Here is a 20,236-nt window from a genome sequence, read left to right on the forward strand (position 1 = left end):
GGGGTTTGCGGGCAGAATGGCGCACGAATCCCTCTTTTTCGGCGCAAATAATTCCATGAATCAGCCCCTCAATATTTTGATACCTCGCCATTAAAGGTACACTCATTGTAACAACAGAAATAAGGTTCAGTATTAGGTAGGCATTGTAGGAGAAATAAACAGTGTTATTTGGAGTCAGCACTTCCCTGACACCAGCCACCTCAGCAATTATAATTATTTCATTTTGTGAATGGTTTCTGCTATTGGGGTGGTCAGGAAAGGTCCCAATGAGAAAGAGGGGCTCACGTTGCAGAAGCCATATTGGTGACTGGGGGAGCAGTGAAGTTGGTGCGATGTTGCAATTTTAAATGTATGCAGCATAGTTACTGAGAATGGGATATGTGTTACTTTAAGTGTTACTTTGTGTTTACGTTGATATATTAGGATTCGCATGTCTGCAGCAAGATGAATGTCAAACTCACCAATGAAATATAAACACAATCTGGGTATAGTGTGCCACGAAGCGCCTAGAAGCTGGGCAATGAGGAGCTTCATAAAATAACATGCAAGAAAAGAGATTTGTCATGAAGGAATCCCTGCGAAGAGGGCGCAGTCGTTTTAAAACATGCATGTCCCAACATACATACATGGGGTCAAGGTATATATGTTGAGGACAGTGTGGGATACATGGTGAATGTAAAAATCTGTAAGCTGTGTGTTTTTCATAGTTGGCCAGTGCTGAAGCCAGGGCTTTGCACAGTGAAATCTGTGTAACTGGAAAAACTGGTTTTGCAGGGTTTGAAGGCCAAAAGAAAAGGTAATGAGTAGCTGCATCAGTAAACATTTGATCAGCCAACAGGCCGGGCCAGGGTTTAGCTTATTGTTTAAGGGGATCCAGCCCATGTTCACAGCTGAGTAATACACCTGGGGTGAAGAGATGCCTGGGCACAGGATTGACCAATACTTTATGGGTATTGATTGTTTTCTCAGGATATGACCGGAGGCTATGCGTCTTGAATTGGTACTCATTTAGATTACAATGAAACAAGAACACCAGAAAGTTCGGGTGTGTGTGATAGCAATCGCCAGTTCAAAGGGAACCTGTTTATTCTTCACCTTACCATATTGTTTGAAGTACTCTTGCAGACCATGTGCAATTACTTCCGGGGTTAGGAGGTCTCAGGCGAGCTGGGACTTGTAATGAATTATGTTTGTATGTGAATGTGTAACTATGTGATGATGTCATGACCTACCACAGAAGACTCCAGGAAAAGGGGTGTGTTAAGTATATGATCTGATGATGGTAGTTAATCAATGTGACCAATGAGAATATGGGAATTAGAGAACATTGTATTTCTTTTGTATAGGTTTGACCAATCATATGTTGGGGGATGACGTGTAATAAAATATTGTGAAGTGTTTTAATGGGTGCACACATGTATATAATGCGTCAACTTTGGTTGTTTAGGGAGACTCAGGCTAGTTTGACTCTACAGCATTATCTAGCCCCTCTCAGCCGATTGTACAATAAACTTGCTTTACGTACAAACGTGCAGTCACTTCTTAAGTGGTGGGCCTACTTTGGGTTAAGGTGATTAAAGGCCCATCTGCCCAGTGCTTGCTCTGTGCAAGCACAGCTCACTGGCGTCTTTCCTTGTGCATGGGCCATCACCAATTGTTTGAAGATCTCATAGTGCCACACTCATTAATATTAAACATCTAAAACATTATTTAGCTCACGTTACTTCAATCAAAGCCTCTGCATCCAAGGAGGCTTGCCTTTGATTTCTTCTGTCAGAGTGCATTGCCCTGCAATATACATTTGGCCACATTACCACCAAACTCATATACTATTGCTAACACTTGACCCAGTGGGTTTACCAAGGGATTACAAGTGGCATTAAAGCAGCGTTAATTCCCATTTCTTGAGTCCATAGGACTCCATATGGATTTTGGCTGAATTATCATGAACAGGAATTCTGTTGTGGTAATTCCACTGAAATGTGGCCTTAAAGTGGTGGATTTACTTCCAGCATGTTGCTGGAGGAAAATCCTTCACTTCAAGGTCACACTTGTAGTTCAGTGGTGTGGTACAAATGACAGTAATTCTGTTCCCACTAAAAAATGTGGCCGTCACAGTATTACCACCAGTTTTTGTAATGAGGCCCATTGTGTGTAGAGAGCCAGAGGAAGGGGCTTCAGTGGCCTGAACCTGTCCCAGGTCTTATCTTTCACAACCCTGGTCTAAAGACATTAGCAATAGATTGGACCATCCCTCCTGCACCTCAGAAAGAAATGAACACCCGGTTGACCTTTGACCCTCTGAGAGCACCAGTTGTCACTCTACCATCTCTCATGGCTCTTGATACCTTCCTCCCCATGTATTCTCCCTTGTTTTGTAAATAACTGTTTCTTGCCATCTAGGCTTGTGATAAATAAATCCTGTACTGAGCAAACATCAATCTGTGGCAATCCATTTGAACATCAGTTCCTAGTGTATTAGTACCCAGCAGGGGTGTGACTTAGGCCTCCCAGGGAATGAGAAGGCTCAGAGCGGGGTCATTACCATGCAGTAATCCCACCATTGAGAGCATCCTCTGTGCGGGAGGCCGTCATCTTCCCCGCTGGTTTACCAAGTAAGTGCTCCCTGTTACCCCACGCACCTCTCATCCCCAACCCCTCCCCATTTTCCACTGCTTGCCCTCACTGCCAACCCATTCCACTTACCTTTGTTTTCATTTTCCTGCACCGGGAACACCACTGTTCCCAGTGCATCCTGCTGCGTGACTCGCCACCATGGAAAGTGAGAAGGGACTGCTTAGTACCTCCTTGCCGGATCCATGGCAGACATCTTTTTTTGTTTTTTTGTTTTAAGTAGCCCAACTTAAAAAAACGATTAGTTCTCCGTTCAATGGGCCAGCAATAAGCCCCTCGCTGGGGGCGCGGGGGCATTACTGCTTCAGGTAATGCCCTGCGGCCTGCGTTAAGGCCCTGGCTTTGCTCTGGCGTGTAACGATGGGCCACGGGCCATTACCTGAAGTGTTAATGACCGCCCCCAGTACGGGGCTTATTGCCCAAGTAGTAGGAAGCTTTCTGAAAGTGGACGTGCTACACACATGGAACAAAACTGCGTATATCGCTGAATTGTAAAGTGGGGAGGATAGAAACATGACCTATATTAAAGAGAGAAGAGCAGCATTCCTCTTGTTTCCATGTGCTTGCAATGTGTTCATGCAGCTCTGCCCGATGAATGCTTTATAACGGATGGCAGAAGATGAAGAACATTCTGGACTGCCCTGGGAGAGCACGGCAAGCAGCCAGAGAGACATGTGTCTTTAATCAGCAAAGAAAATCTTCTACATGGTGGAGGCTTTTGAAAAGCATTGTTTCTGCTATTCGAGGATCGGATCACTGTGACTTATGATAGATAAAGCAAATGCAGAAGACATGAAAAACGCCACATTCGGTTTATTTTTTTGACTTCCTTGAAATATTTCTAAAAGAAAATATTCAATTTTCATGACCGAATATGATTTATGTCTTGAATTATTTTTTAAAATATGGTTATTGCATCAGAGCTAACATTTTGAATATCATGTTGCTGAATTGCATTAAAAAGCACTGCTATAAATCAGGCGTAGCTCTGTATAATAGTGTCATGATTTTCTTTAACTAATCCGCTTTGAGTAATTATAAAAATGAAAACGTAAGGCGGGGAATTTTTATTTTAATGTACCCTTGTAGTCATCCGTTGATTATTAGGCTAGCACTTGCTAAAGTCAATCTCCTGTGTATGATTTACACATGCAGACCTGTGATGGACACAAGAGGCTAGTCCAGAAATGTGCACGTTGATGTTTCTCAGTCTTAATGTGGGGCCGGGGGGGGGGGCACTCTTCATTTGACTCATTAAGTAATAGCTGACAAGTAATTTTGCGGAACTGATATTGACCAATTGCTTTATTTCTCAAAGGTCTAAGTCATTATATACTGGATTTAATTCATTATTTGCTATAACATATTATTTTGCTTGCCATAACTATTTAATAGACAGTGTCATGGCAACTGCCTGTTTCCTATGGAGATCACTGTCTTTAGGATAACTCATATATACAAGCTGTTATGAAATTAATGGGGTATAAACACAACTGTGTGTTTAAACAGATGTTATCCCCAAAGGATATGCCATTAATGCCTTTATATTACCTTGAAAATACAACACACCACTTACCTCAATCATAGGCTGGTTCTCATTAAAGAACTTGACAACATTATGTATGTCAAAAAGGTTCCTGTTACTCAATGTTTAATCTTCCGCTATGTGCTACACGTCAATATTTGAATATGGGTTGAAAAATGCCTGAGGAAAGGTGGGTCGCAGGCTGAATGATGGACGAGTTTTCCCAGGGTCATGGTTTGGCGCAGCACATGACCAGCGTGCTGCTTCCTGGGAGAAGGGGGGTAGAGTGCCAACCGAGGTTATTCCACGGGTAGATTCGTGTTGCGGCCGTGGCTGCAGCTGAGCCAGGCCACATGGTCGAGCAGGGCTTGCACGTCCAGTGTGTCTTGAGCATGTGGGCTGGGCACACCAGTGAAGTGGCATGCAGGTGGTTCCGGGCTGTGAGGAGCGCATGGAGTACAGGGAAATGCAGAAAGGAAGAGCAGTTGAGGCGTAGTAAGGACGAGAAGGGAGCTTCCAGTGCTCTTCCTGATCAACAGTGTCCTGTGGCACACCCTAGGAGGGTGAGTTTACTAGACCAGCTATTGCCAGTGATTGGGAAGGGTGACATGGGCAGCAGCGGTTGTTGGGTTGGGTGGTGCTATACATGGAGGGGAGTGCTCCCAGTGTTTAGGTGAGGACAGGGTGTGTGAAGGTAATGGTCTGTGTCTGTGGCAGGTCCACTGCTTGCCTGGGAGTAGTGACACTTTGATTCCTGTGCAGATTGGAGAGGCGTGTAGGGGTCTGGGGGCTCGGGTAGCCAGGTTCAGGGCACGGATGTCACCAGCCACTGGGCACGTGGTACTGTCTTTGGGTTAGTAGTCTGGGGGTTAGCTGTGTAATATTTGCTGGTGGATTTGTGTTTAGTCTAAGGTTAAGAGTTATGGCTGGAGGTGCTGTGGATCTAGAGGCTCTCGTCCAGCCCTGCCACTGATTAGCAGAGTGTGGTGGGGACATTTAGTGATGGCAGGTATTGAAAGAGAAGTGGGCAATATGAGAGATGGGGGTAGGCCACAGAGGAGGGTGGCTTCGGACGGGGCCCTCACTGTGTGGTGGTGTGCAATCCGGGCCTGTCTATGGGTGAACAGGCAGGTATGGGGGGAAGAAGTGGAGAAGAGTTATCACGATGGGACATTACCACGAGAGCAGTCAGGGAAACATGGCTAAAAGTGGGCACATATATGGATGAGGGGCTCACGGCCAGATCAGGTGGAGGATGAGGAAAGCCCCACAGTGGTGGTAATGGTTAAGCGGGCTGGGCTGTTGGGGATTAAGAGAGGGAGTCAATTCGGCATGGTGGGACAGCCAGCGGTGGCAGACCAAAGAGTGGCAAGTGCGGTGCAAGATTTTGTTGCCCCAGCCCACACAAGAAGAGGGGCAGAGAAGGTCCAGAACAGCCCCTGGAGTTTGGTGAGAGTTGGAGGAGAGGGCAGGGTGCCCCACCCAGCTTTGGCATTGACAGAGGGGTGGATGGGACAGCACACCTGAAGGCAGAGGCAGAGCGACGAAGAGGGTCCACACCGGTACCAAGCAGTTTGGTGAGGAGTTGGGGAGATGGCAGGACGTCCTTACTCAGCTCTGGCATCGGCAGGGAGGTTGTTGGGATGGATCCTCTGAGGACCTCGTCCAGGAGTGTGGGAGTGGACTCCCCCCTATGGAAACATTTAGACCGACCGGGGAGCAGCAGAGCGAAAAGTAGGAAATGGTTCAGAATACAACAGGAAAAAGGGTTTGAAGAGGCTATGATGGACTGGGAAGTAGGGGGTAGAACTGATTGGAAGTATGATGAAGAAGGGCAGAGTGATGAAAAAGGGAAACAGATGTGGGTGTCGGTCAGATAATGGAGGGGGAGGAATTGCCTTGGGGGAGGGATATTGGGGCAATAGACAGTGGGTGCAAGGAAGGACAAAGAATTGTTTTTTTCATGCAAAGTTACTCAGGAGATTTTGTTTCTTCCCTCAGCAGGAGCACCCACGTGTCAGGAAGGAGCTTGAAGAGAGCAGTAGCTGGAAGGATGGCACAGGCATGAAGGATGGACCAGTTCCCTAGTGGTGAGCAGGGGAAAGGATTGTCCATCTTGCAGTGCCACAAAATCCACTTGTAGACAAGGGTAAAAACACTCACGCCTTTTAAAAACCCCAGAGATGCGTAAAACTCAGGACCTCCGTTACACCCAAATGTATAGTGAAAGGAATGCATAGATCATAACAACTTAAAGGAATTGCCTTTTCCTTTTCAATCAGGTTTAGTTACTAATCTTCATGATGTTTCTTTAAAGCATGTTATAAAGAACATAGTAAGACGTGGAAGTGAAAATGAAATACGAAACCCTCATTTTGTTGTTAGGGACTTCAAGTCCCATAATCCTCTAAGTACTGGGATGAGGAAGATGACTGAAGAGGTGCAGTACTATATGAGTGGTCAGTTAATTAATGCAGACTGCCCACACCTGAGGGAGACTGAGAGGCTTAAAAGGCCTCCTCGGGTGCAGGCAAGTAGTTGTGATGGGAGAGAAGGAAGAAGCAGCAGCAGGAAGCAGAAACAGCATGGTGAATGCAGACCAACCAAACTGCTGGAGGAGAGAGAAGACGCCAGGGCCAGTGCATGGCAGAGAGAAACTGTTGTTCCTGAGAGGGTCTGTTCCTCTCATATCCTAGACTGCAGAGATTGCGCAGCAGAAAGCGTTTGAAAGGGAAGTTTGCCCTCTGGCAATGAGGTCTGCAAAGGCTGCACAGCGGGAAGCAAAGACGAGGGATGTTTTCCCTTCCCGGATTCCATCTCAGGTGGCAGGCATGCACCCAAGGACCTCAAGGTCTCTGATGGCGGCGTGCACCATAGAACCTCATGAGCCAGGAGGGCTCCATTACCAAGTGACGTGGACAATGGTGAGCTAGAAGAAGAGGTTTGCCGTGTCCAGAGAAGCTGAAAGAAGAAGAAACCTGCAAATGGCGAGAGGAAGAGATGAGCACGTTTTACCTGCTGAGTTCAGAGTCTGTGTGTGACCCCAGAGAGCTCCTTCCCCGCTCGTGTATGCAGGGAAAGTGTACAGCGAGTGAAAGACATGTGTGACTGAAAGTGACTGAAAATTCACTTTTAAAACTTGCACTATCAAACCAAAGCAGAAGCACTTGCGAGCGAGCGAGAGAGATTTATAAGGTACTCTTGAATACCTAAGTCCTAGAAAGCAGCAAAACTATATTTTTTCAAAATACAATATACTGTAATGTTGTGAGTGTGAGATTATGGAAATGCCAACAAAGTAAAAGGGCAGCAAGGTTAAAAGAGAACATAAGCAAGAATTGCCCAAGCCAAGAGAGACCTAAATCAAGACAGTTACAAAATAACAGATATTGCCAACCACAGCAGTGGGCCATTGAAAGATTCAGAGACAGAGGCAATTGTGGATCATATGTCATAGAACCTGTGGTGAAAACTGATATGAACTTACATTATCTAAGTGTAAGGAAGAGAATCAAAAGACCCTTTTCATATCAGACATTGGTTACTTGTGTGGTGGGGAAACAAGAGTGTCACAAAAGCTGTCCTACTGGGAGAGAAGGATCCAGAGCAAGAGGTGCATTATTATGAGAAGAGTGTTACAGAGCACAAAAATAAATCTTGTTTTTCCTGAAGACTTATTAGAAGTTTTGAAGCTGAAATGTGTTGAACAATTTGGAATTTTAGTGAAACATACAACAAATAATATTTAACCCCCAAACCACTTGTGGTTGTGATGTGCTGTTCGGGCAGGGGAGCATACCCGAATTGCAAGCTTTTGAAGAAGTGGGCCTGTTGAGTGGGTATACCAGGTGGAAACTAAAGAAGTACTTAAAAGGGGCACTGATGAATATAATTTATGTTGAAGGTGATACTAAAACGATATGTGGCAAGAATCATCCTGACCAAGACAAATATTGTTGTTTTTGGTGAACTGAAGAAGGGTTTACAGAAGTACAGGAACCTTCTATTATCTGTGGCAAAAATCATCCTAAGTCAATTATTGTTGCTATTGATGAACTGAAGAAGTGTCCAAGGAAAGAAACCTTCTATTTTCTGAGTTGGAATTTTCTGTTGACAAATTAAAGTTATACAAAGTGGAGTTGGAAATGTTTGTTGACAAAGTGGAACTATATCAAACTAAGTTGGAACTTGGTGTTGAAGAATTGAAGTGGAAACAAACTGTGGTTGAACAGTATTATAAATCAGGATTTCCTTGTGTTCTTTTCTTGAACTGTGAAAAAGAATCACGTTTAAACTCGGGGAAGGGAAATTCACCCAAGTTACACACAGAAACTGTGGTGACATTACAAATCCAATCATTATTGTTTGTTGAGAATTGTTATAGATTTCTTTGTTTATTTTCTGTATGTATAAGAGTGAGGAACAGATATCCTTTGTTAGAGTGTTTCTTTTAGTTTATTTAAGGCAGGGAAATCTTCATCAGTGTAGGGATAGTGAGGCATTTATCCAACCTCATCTTGTAATAAAATGGCATTTTTTTGAAAAACTTTACAAAGTTGTCTGCCTCACATTTCTGACCCCTCACAAGTGGTAGTGGGCAGGGTGTAGGAGGCAGGGTTGAACAAGGAAAAGAGTGAGCATGAATTCAGAAGGAACAGGGTAAATACAGGACTTTAGGGGAGGCATAGGGGAAGACGTTACCATATACGGCCATAGCAAAACCTTTGAGGGTCACATTTGATGCATTCAGTAAAGGAAAAGATATGAAAGAGAAAGTTAGTGGACATATTTTATCTACTACACATAGAGGCGTGGTCTAAGGAGGGTGTTAAGAAGGAGGAGAGGTAGATGGATTGAATTCTGAGGGTGCCAGTAACCATCCAAAACTGGACTTTACCTTTCATTATTTGTGCAAGCATGTATTGTGACAGGTATCCTAAAAGGGGCATGGTGGTATTTAAGAAACTGAATGTGATTAGGAAGGTGGTTGTGGACTTTGGGGGCTCGGCTTGGGTCCTGTATGATGACGAATTTAGAGCAAGGATAGAGGACAATCAGAGTGTGGTATGGATGTACTCGATATATATCTTTGGTTGCAATGGATGGCATTGATGCGCCCTACCACAGCGACTCAGACAGCAAGTGGCTTGCCATTTATTTTATTTATTTATTTGCATTTGTATCGCGCAACTTGCAGCCCGGAGGTATCGAGCCGCTTTTACAAAAATATGAAAGAGGTTTGTCATACAGGTTCATGCGCCCAAGGCTTCTTAGTTAGTTACACTTTACAGGAAACACATTTCATGAAATACAGAGTGATCAACGTGATGGGCAAAGAAAGAGTAAAGTGTGGTGGTGGTACCTCAGAGGAGTGGTACTAGGTTTTTAGCTTTTAGTTGAATAGCTTAGTTTTGATGGCTTTGCAGAAAACCTGGTGGGATTCGATCTGTCTTAGGTGAGAAGGGAGTGCGTTCCAGTGAGTGGCGGCCAATGTAGGAAAGCTGGAGCTGCCTGCACAGGCTCTACGGATTCTTGGCGTGAGGATCGTGTTAGAGTAGCCTTCTCTGAGCGGCCTCGTGGCAGTATGCCTGGTGATTCTGTGGGAAAGGTATGGGGGTGCAAGCTCATGGAGGCATTTGTGGGTGATGGCAAGGGTTTTAAAGACAATTCTTGCTTTGACCGGGAGCCAGTGAACCTGTCTTCTCACTTCAGAGATGTGGTCTCTTCTGGAAGTTCCTGTGGCTACCCTGTGTGCGTTATTTTGTACCAGCTGAAGTTTGTTGATTTTTTTTGGGACGTTCCAATGAGGAGAGCATTGCAATAATCAAGCCTAGAGCCGATTATAGCCCTAGCAATGGTGAGGCAGTTCTGGCGTGATAGGAAGGGTCTGGTTGCGTCAAGCACTTTAGTGTAGTACGCAGATGATGAAGCAATGGCGTTGACCTGTCTATCCATAGTCAAGTCGGCGTCTTGGTAGACTCCTAGGGTCTTGACGTGGTTGGAGACTTTGCTCAGGATGTTATCAATGGAAAATGATGAGTACTGCTTATTGAGATTGCCCAGGGTGGTGGGTGACCCTATGAGCAGGAGCTCAGTTTTTTCACTGTTGAGGCAGAGCCAATTGTCTGCCATCCAGGATTGGATGGTGGAGTAGATGGTGGTGAGTGTGTTCAGATCTGCATCATAGTCCCCTGTGAGTGGGATAAGCACCTGCGTGTCATCTGCATAATTCGTATATGAGATGTGCAAGGCGTCGAGGATGCTGAACAAGGGTCTTGTAAAAAGGTTATAGAGGGTAGGTGCAATGCACGATCCCTGTGGAACGCCACATTTGATGTGGCTAGGGGTGGCAAAGGCAAAGTCCGAGAATACTTTCATGACTCTCTGCTGGAGAAAGGAGGTGATCCAATCACACGCCTTAGGGGAAAAGTTGGCTTCAGTAGCTAAATGGCGACACAGAGTGTTGTGATCGACCAGATCAAAGGCTGCTGATAGGTCTAGGAGCAGAAGGAGCGCAGGTTTGCCTGAGTCTCTGATATCATCCATTTGGTTCTTTAAGTCTAAGAGGGCCGTCTCAGTGCCATGGCGTGGGCGGAAGCCAGATTGCTGCAGGCCAAGGAGACTATTCTCTTCCAGGTATTCTTGGACTTGCAGGTAAGCTGCTTTGTCGAGAATTTTAAGTAAAAATGGGACTGTGGTGATGGGCCTATAGTTCCCTGGAGCCGTGGGGTCAAGGGAAGGTTTTCTGAGGAGTGGGCGCACCCATGCTTCCTTGAGACTAGATGGAACGTGTCCAGACTGGAATGATGAATTAATGCATGCAGTAAGGAAGTAATTATCTTATCAGCATTTTTTTCTCGGCTGCCTGACTCACGACGGGGTCAGGGTGGAGGGTAGAGGACATACTATAGCATGCTGGCTCTTTAATAAAGAGGCATGCTTTAGAGCCGTGTGTAAGGTCAGACATGAGTGCAGCAGGTGCCCGGGATGGCACCCAGTTCCTCAATGCTTGCGCCCCTAGGAAGAGGGTCTAGCTATCAAGGGCTTGGACCCTGAAGGCAAATCAGCCCTACAGATAAGAGATGTATCAGCCACTTTTACTCCATACAAATAGGCAAATACTCCCATCAAAAAACAGATAGACATGTAGGACGTTGTGCCCCTGTTTTTTTAACTAAACAGCTTCATGGATGTGTTTGGACCATTTGTGTATGTAGTACAAGAGGAATAAATGACTATTATTGTAGCGTGATTGGAAGATGTAAACATGATCTTTTCATGTACATGAATATTTAGGTGCAAAGAAATAATTATTACAGAAACATTTCCGTTTTCCTGTTAAAACATATTTATCGCTTATTTTTTGTTTTTATTTATTTTATTCTTTTGTTGGTCGAATACGAATTTTCAACCTTTAACATAGAAAAAAGATTCCAAATTCCAGGATCATCTGGCCCCTTAAGCCTCTTTAAAGTCTTCCAGATTCTCCTTTTCTTCAGGGGATTGTTCCTTGATCTCCGAGAGAGTAAGGCAAATTCGTTCCACCAATTTGAAGGCAGCCAAAGTCTGTCCAAGTTTGTTGACTGTCATTAGCCGCTCCCACAATTCTTCTGCGACTTTGGCATCCAAAAGTCCCGTGGGATTATTCAGATAAATGGTCCTTATTTTTTTGGAATCTCGGACAGGAAAGTGCAAGGTGCCTCATAGTTTTCAAGATTTCTGATTTCCTACAAAAGCGACAGCCTGCATCTTGAATCGTGAGCTGTTTTCTTAAATACTGCACTTCTCTTGACGGCAGTAGATTGAGTCTGCACTGCATCAAAAGATTCCTGTACTGGATGATGGAATTCTTGTAAGATACGGCGGGGGATGCTTTAGTTGTTTTCTTTCCCATATAATGATATGGCAGTAGATATTTTGCGCCTTATGCGTGTCCGTATCTATCCAGTCCTTCTCACGTAGCAATTTCTTAGCATTTTCCGGATTATCCTTGAGTGTCTCTGTTAGGATATTGTTTTGTTGTAGTTTCCACTTACACAAGATTTTTTCGGGTGTGTTGTTTCCGGGATTTGCCACTATCTCAAATAGAATAGGTGGTGGATCCAAAAGACATTTGCGATAAAGGGAGATGGTTTTCCATAGGACCGTCAAGGCCATGGATGTTAGCCTTAACTCATGTCTGATCGTTTCAACTTTTAGGCAATTTGGTAGTCTTAGAATTTTTCGCCAGAAATAGGCTTCCAGCTTCCCCCATTCAGCCCATGCCAAGTTTAGCCAGGTCTCAGCACCATGGGTCAAAATAGGAACAACCTTTTGCTTGTAAAAGGAGATGATTGGCAACATGGAGTAAGTGCCGTATCTCTGGTGAAGAGCTCTCCCTTGATTTGCTAATTTTTGAAGACATTCTCTGATCAAATTGATTTGGGACTGTTCATTTATATTTTTGTTGATTTTGACCCCAAGATAGGTTATAGTATCCACTACTTTCATCTCTTGATGCTCGATTCTCCACGTGAAGGCCTTCTTTTTGTTCCTTGTCCCTAAGGCAGATTGCATAACGAGGATCTTCGACTTATCGGCATTGATTTTCATTCTATTTGTATCAAGGAAAGCTTTGAATTCCACTATTTGGCGCTGGAGTCCGATTGCCATTAAGTCGATGAAAACAATGTTGTCTGTGTAGAGAATCCAGGAGAGGTCAGACCTTTCGAGCTTTGGTGGAAAAGCTCTAATTTTGTCCTGTGAGTCTTTTATGTCTGCCAGGTACAGGATGAACAGAAAGGGAGCAAGTGCACAGCCCTGTTATATGCCTTTTGACGTCAGGATTTTCTCTGTTGTATCCCCACCCTTCGATGCAATTATTCGAACTGAGGTGTCTGAGTACAGACCTTTTATAGCTTGCAAGAGGTCTCCACGGCAGTCCCAATTTTCAAGTTTAGCCCACAGGTGTTCTCTGCTAACTGCGTTAAAAGCCTGCTCGAGGTCCATGAATCCCAGGTAGATATTTCCTTTTGTTTCGAGGGCTCTCAGTTTTAGGAGATTTAGTAGAAAAAGATTCAACGAAGTTCCCACTCCACTCATGAAAGCCGGCTGGCGTTTATCCAGGATTTCTTCCTTAATAGCCCAGTTTTTCAAGCCGCGCAGTAAGATTAAGGTGAATATCTTACCAATTGAATCTAAAAGCGCAATAGGCCTGTAGTTCCTCGGATTGGTCCGCTTATAAAATACTCCCATTGGGGAAATGGACTTACATTTCTATTCCCCCAAAAATTATTTTACTCCTGACTTTACAAAATAGGGAATACAATATTCCCACTTCAAAATCGTATCTGGAGCACTGATGCCAGTTAAAATGTACCTGTATTTGAGGTGAATGGAATTTTATCCAGATAGGCAGAGTGCAAGGGTTTGCTGCTGGTTTTATGTTGGGTTACTGGGGCACCATGTGAAAAGATGGTCAAACAATTTGAGGTCAGCTAAGAAGAGGACAAAGGTGGCAGAGGTGAAGATGGGAAAGGACCTTACAGAGGGGAGATTGGTGCACCCCTTTAAAGATTGGCCGGGCAGGGACCTAATGGTGTCTTCACTGGGGGTGGTGCCGAAGAAGGTGGAAGGGGAGTTTAGGCTCATACATCATTTATCCTGTCTGGAAGGAATATCAGTCAACAATTTAACTGTGGAGGAGGACTGAATGGTAACTTGTGTGAGGGTGGATGACTAGGCAATGGTGTTGAAAATGAATGTGTGGACCAGAGACCCTCTTAGCGAAGTGTAATATATATTTTTTTTTTTACAATATTTTAATTTGATTTTCAAATACAGAAAAAAGGTAACAATCAAGGAGAGAGCATTTCACTTGCACACACATTGAGAACCAAAAAACTATTGGGGAAAGACATACATATCGGTAAATCATCAAGATCTAGTTCATAAGGTGTAAGATTCAGACAAATCAAATCCCCCCAGAAAGTCACTGCTGGAAAAACATCATGTACCCCAATTATGATAACGAGAACGACTTCCATTGTTGATGGATCAGGGTACAGTAGTCATCGGAATGAATGAATGTTATGAAGGGGACCCAGGTCCGCCTACACTTAACTAAGGTGTCAGAGACAGTGGCAGTGACTTTTTCCATGGCACACATATACCATATCTTGGCCCACCACATATTCAGCAAAGGTGTTTCTAAATTTCTCCAATTGTGGGATATGGTAAGTTTAGCTGCCGTTAAAATGTGGCCTGAAAGTATGTAATGCGAAGCCCCAAGGGTGAAAATATCTTTTTCGTCTACATAACCTAATAAAATAACCATAGGGTCCAGGGGAACTTGAATGCCCACAATTCTTTTAATCAGGCTGTTGGGATGCAAGTGCAATGTCTCAAGCAAGGAAAATGGATCAGGCTGCATTAACTGTATTAGTAGGCATTTCATGTAAGCATTTTACTGTTGGGTGCGGTAATTCGCACACGTGTGTTTTGCAGTTAGCTTTGACACACATTAGAAGCATCATAAAGCCTTATAGAAAGAGCAACAATGTCATGATGTTGCAGATGCTGAGGTTTAAGTTAGGGCAATGTATAGCATGTAGGATTTTGTGTTTACTAGTAGGGGCCAATGTTGTGCTCTGGGAGGGGTGCAAGCAGGTATTGAGAAATGGGTAGCCACGAGGAATGGAGTCAGAGTGGTGTTATGGTCATTGAGAGGGCTGAGGGCTGAGGTAGCAACGGTCTCACCATTGTTGGATTTCAACCAAAGGTAAAAGATGCGTTTTGGAAATACAAGATGAAGGCACTCTGTTGAAGCCTCAGTCCTGTGAGTTCATATGACGGACAAAACCCCAGAGAAAAGTTAGGCCACATGGACTACAGGCAGATGTGTGGAGCAGATAACATTTGATTGTGTCAAGCTGCAGGGCCCTGAGGAAATGGGACTGGAATGTTGGGTCTGGGAAGTAGGGATAGCTGTGCCTTTGAAGGTTGATTTTATGGGAGCAAGACATGCTGGTCACTGGCGCCCAGAAGCTTAGCAAGGTTTGAACCTGAGATGGCCATACCATGGCGATGAATAAATAACCTGGCCTCAGTGCAGTACCCTGGTCACGCCATTTTATGGGCACCTGGTTTTTTAGGACGATAAGGGAGAGGTTTTGCTAGGGACGTACCATGATTTGAGACGGGAGATGCAAAGGTGAATCCAATACATTTAGTTACATGACTGGAGGAACTGATTGTGCGCACCGTCGTGTCTGGTATAAAGAGAAGGTTCTTGTATTTCCAAGCAGAGTTGACCTCGTGCTCTCACCTACTCTCTGATTGGGCCCTGTCAGAGAGATGCAAACCACATGGGGGTTAAGATCCCTCCAGCAAATGAGATACATGCCTTGTTGTAATTATGTTCTTTTTACAGGAGAACCAGTTATGTTGCAGTACTGTTGATGACAATGTGTTAGGTCATTTTTTAGGGGAATGTATTTAGATACGTTTAACAAATAGGTTAATGGACCATAGGGGACATTCAGATTTTTGTATAGGTGATAGCCAGTGGGGACCGTGGGATAATGTTGTAACATTTTATGTATAGTTTATGTTAATCAGCGGTTCTCCATTATAAAATATGTAGCCCGACTGGGTATGTTGTGCTCCATTTCATTTCAGTTCTACAGGACTGTCTGACACATTTTGCGTGCAATAAACCTTGTTGTCTTTGCAAATCTGGTGCACTGATTATTTGACCCCTAGTGGAGTATTTTTTATCAACCAGGTTTTGGGTCTTTACCTACAAATTTGGTGAGCCCGACGTGATCCCAGATCCTCTGTGAGGCTGGGAATTTCTGTATAACTCATCCTTTATTGCAGCACCTGTCTGCAGCGACCATTCCCATGTGCACAACTTGAAGAAGTTTTGCAGGCGCTGTTTTCAGATGGCCTGCCTGCTCCTCGGAGTAGGGCGCTGCGCCCAGTTGTGCAGCCAATTGAAGGGGACCCCGCATCAGAGGCTCTCAGGAAAACGAATAGACATAAGTGCACCATTGCGGAGAAAACAATGGGGGGGAAATGTGAAAGTGGGAGTGTGTGGAAAGTAGAGACCACGTGGTGATATTATTGATTTTGTAGTAGTAGCCAGAGGGATCTCCTCTTATGAGAGGAAAGGCAGTGCTGCAAGTAGAATAGAGGTCTGCTATACAAAGGTCCTGGGATCCCTTCGCCCAAGAAAAGGGGGTTTTAGGAGGGGAAATTCCCTTGTCTCGAGGCAATGAGACAGAGGAAGGGTCTACACCATTGTATAAATAAGCATTATTTACTATGTTGTTTATTGGTAATTAACGTGTACATAGTTGTTTCGGTGTGGGGTGATGGTTGCCTATTTGTGTGGATAAGGGTGTGTTGGGGTGAGTGTGTGAAGCAGGAAAGGTAAAGGGGGGTGTTTGGGTTGTTGGAAAAGGGGAACGGGTGTGGGTAAACAGCACTTGAGAGGGAGTATAGTGAGACACTGCTGGTCCGGTGATCAAAGAATTTAGCATTAACAAAAAGGACAGAATTAAGGAAAAGTATGAGTACCCCACTAGAGTGCATGTGTATTGTGCTCCCGCGGTATCAGGACACATTTCTCAAGTACCATTGTGAGTGAGTTGAAGGAACAGTAAGAGAAATGTTTACATCTTGGCCAGAAGAGCAAGCGTGAGATGCCAGTTTCAAGCATGCTAAAATCATGCAGTGGTTATTGTGTAGTTGGATTACTCTGCACTAACACCCGATAGCATGCCGTGCCCAGATTCCAAATAACAACCATGTGATGGACTAATCAAAATATAAGTCGAGAACATTCTTTGCCCAGGTGCACCAGATCCTTACTCGATCTAAGACTGCATGCAAAACCTATTTGAATACCATAGGGTTGGCCACTCACCAACTTGATCCTATACTGCATTCTATAATGAAAATGGAGTGAAAGGTATTAGATAATCTCATGATTATGCTGCAAAACCAATGAGCTCAAGATCATGGTGGTCAATAGGTAAATACCCTTACCCTTGGTGAGGTAAATGATTATATTGTCGTTATGGATGGAAGAACAATCTTGATAGGTTCAACCCACAATAAATTTGGTCGGAATAAGGTCAATTCTGAGGTTAATCCTCCGTATAAGATTCTGTAATTATGAAAATAAAAAATTGAAATCTACTATAAAACCACAGCCCGGTATACCGGGTACTGTAGCTGCACTGGCATGATCACACGGTACACTTCTTACCTCTAAGGTACAAAATAATGGTTCATGTAGAAATCTTGTCTGTAGTCTTCAAAAATCCTGACCTGTGGTCAGTTCGGAATAGATAATGTCAGCAGGGCGCAATGCTCTAGAGATAGCAATCCTTCGTGCAGTATACCAAGGTGAAAATACCTGTAATAGATGTAATTGGAATAATCTACATCAATAAATTATAAGGCATCCATGTAGGACAAAAAGCTAACTTCTCCAAGGACTCGCTTACCTGTGAATTAATAAAAAAAACGGGCTCAATCCCGTGCTGTACCTCGTGGCTTGCGGTCGGCGCCATCTGGGTTGTGTTTTTAAAAGGTAAACAATGCATGTGTCATTGGTTTACAGAGTGAATTGTACATAAAATGCCCTGCCGGCGTAGGCATTGTCTGAATGAATGTAGGTTCTCTTAATGATGGATCTGAGTAGGGAAATTCGCCCTGTTAGCATAATAAGTTGCTCAAATTTCGGATGAGAGAATGTGAGTCAGTCGAATGTACCAGAATCCAAATGTTAATTGATTTGGTGCCAGAGAATGTATTAGGCAGCCCTGGATCCATTCAAGGCCTAGAAACTGATCAAAGTGATAGTTCCCATTGAAGAATGGCTTACCAAAGTCCAGTGATTAAGGGCTTATGAAAGTCCAGTGATTAAAAAGGACTGCTTCCGTATTGACAAGTAGTGGTAATCGAAATTAGTTAAAGTCCTGTATCTGATTCAAAAACTATGCAAAATACCATTAAATGCGTAAATATCTGATAACTAATTGAGGTGATCATTTACACAATACCAATGTTTTAAAACCATTTTAACGATAGAGGAAAGGCTAATTCCCATGTAACAACCAGTAGCATGCAGGCAAGGTCCGACATCTCAATTCAGACACCATGAAGATTAATCAATCCAAGAGCAAATGACATGTTAGACCCATCATGACAGTTATATAAAGTCTAATAGGAAAGAGGAATTTCTCTATGAATCCAAAATAATTTGGTCAAAATCTAAAAGACCGCTCGAAACTGGCATGTCATTCTTGTGTCCATCCAATCACATTCATATTAAAGAATGCATTACAGAAATACGCCCATTTCATGCTCAGAATTGAGCCCTGCTTGAACACACTGCAAATTGTATATATACTTGGCTTCTATTTGTCTTAACTTTAGTTGCAGGTCACCTCCTCGTCTACCCATTGCGCAGACCAGCAACATACTATTGTATTGCACCTCAAATCAATATTTGCACTTATGGGATGATCTTGAGGTCCTCTGGCTTTTTCAGCTATTTCAAAGGTGTCCAGATAACTGTGAGTTAGCAAAAAAAGACCTGATGGCCAAATTGACCACACTCCTCTGTCTAATCTCATGCAAGAGGGTGACAGACATTAGTACACTGGAAATAGATAACAAATGTAATTCTCATGCAGGGATAACTTTCCACATTAATCGGAGAACAAAGGCAGGTATCAGGACGGTAGTGTGCCAGGCTTTTCCGGGACTGCCCTTGCCCGGGACTTAGGTGTCTTGAGGTTTACAAGACAGTGACAGAACATCTGAGGGTCCTGATACAGGCACAGTTGCTGATCACCCTGAGGAAGCCCTTTAAAGTAGAGTTGGCCGCCACTATGTGTAGATGGGTCAAATGGTGATGGCTTGAAGCAGGGATAGACACAGGCAGCTTCAGGGCACACCCTGTCCATGTTGCAGTGTCATCTAAAGCATTCAGGTTTGGGGTGTGCCTGGAAGACATACTAAGAGCTGCAGACTGGTCAAACACATTTTTTCTTACTTCAAACGTATCTACCCAGTAGCCTCATTGGTGGCGAGCAAGCTTTGAGCAAGCAGAATGAAAGCCTCCGGTCTTGACAGAGAATACTGATTTTCCATACTAACGTTAAGGAAAGTCATAATTTTGTTTAAGACACAGAAGTGAAGTATCAACCCAACCGCACAATCACTTTAGGTTGATTATGAGAGTGCAGAGAGTGAGTATGTTAGAGAAGGTCAGCTCAGTATGGCGTCAGGGCAGGTTTCTCTTCACTGGCTGAATAAATGGAGCGATTGTCTGCCCTACACTGATGAGGGGTATCATATGGTTGTGTCTCTGTGCTGCAAGTTCAGAGGTTAAGCCATCCGGAATGTGAGGAAGTTGGACAATCATTACAAAGTCAAATCATAATGAGACCAGAGTTTATTTATTGAAGTTCTAATTAGGTGGCAGCGAAAGAAAGAGGAAGAGTTGTCTGGAGCAGAGTCTTTTAAGGGGGTCCAGTGAATGAGATTGTAAGGGATTGTCATGTGATCCAGCACAATAAAGATGTCAAGTACTGACTAAAATGTTGCTGTTTTGTTGGGTTTTGTAGTTTTCTTTTGTCTAACCTGTTGAAGTGTAGTTGGCTGCTCGAGGAAGTAACTAGAAAAGAAGAGCATAATACTTTGCTGCTATGTCTTTAGTAGATTCATGACTTTACTCAATGTTATTATGTAAAATCTGTATTGTACCCACATCAGCTAAACAGTCTTGGTGATTATATTAACCATATTATATGGTGGCCATGTTATCATTTGTTGAGGATATATTTAGTGAGGGGGCATCTGCCCAATCACAAGTATTTAATGTATTTAAGTTCTATATTATTTTTGGTAAATACATATCAAGAATTCTTTTAATTTAGTATGTAGCTAGTCTATAATGTAGTGTCCATACCAAGACCATGTGGGAATAATTAAGCTTTATAGACCTATCCCGAGGGCCATACTGGGAATTATAGGCCCTGAAGACCAAGTTAAAGGCCAGAGCACAGCAAGGGCATT

The sequence above is a fragment of the Ambystoma mexicanum genome, chromosome 7q (genome assembly GCF_040938575.1).
Source record: "Ambystoma mexicanum isolate Mex_15411 chromosome 7q, UKY_AmexF1_1, whole genome shotgun sequence".
NCBI classification, from domain to species: domain Eukaryota; kingdom Metazoa; phylum Chordata; class Amphibia; order Caudata; family Ambystomatidae; genus Ambystoma; species Ambystoma mexicanum.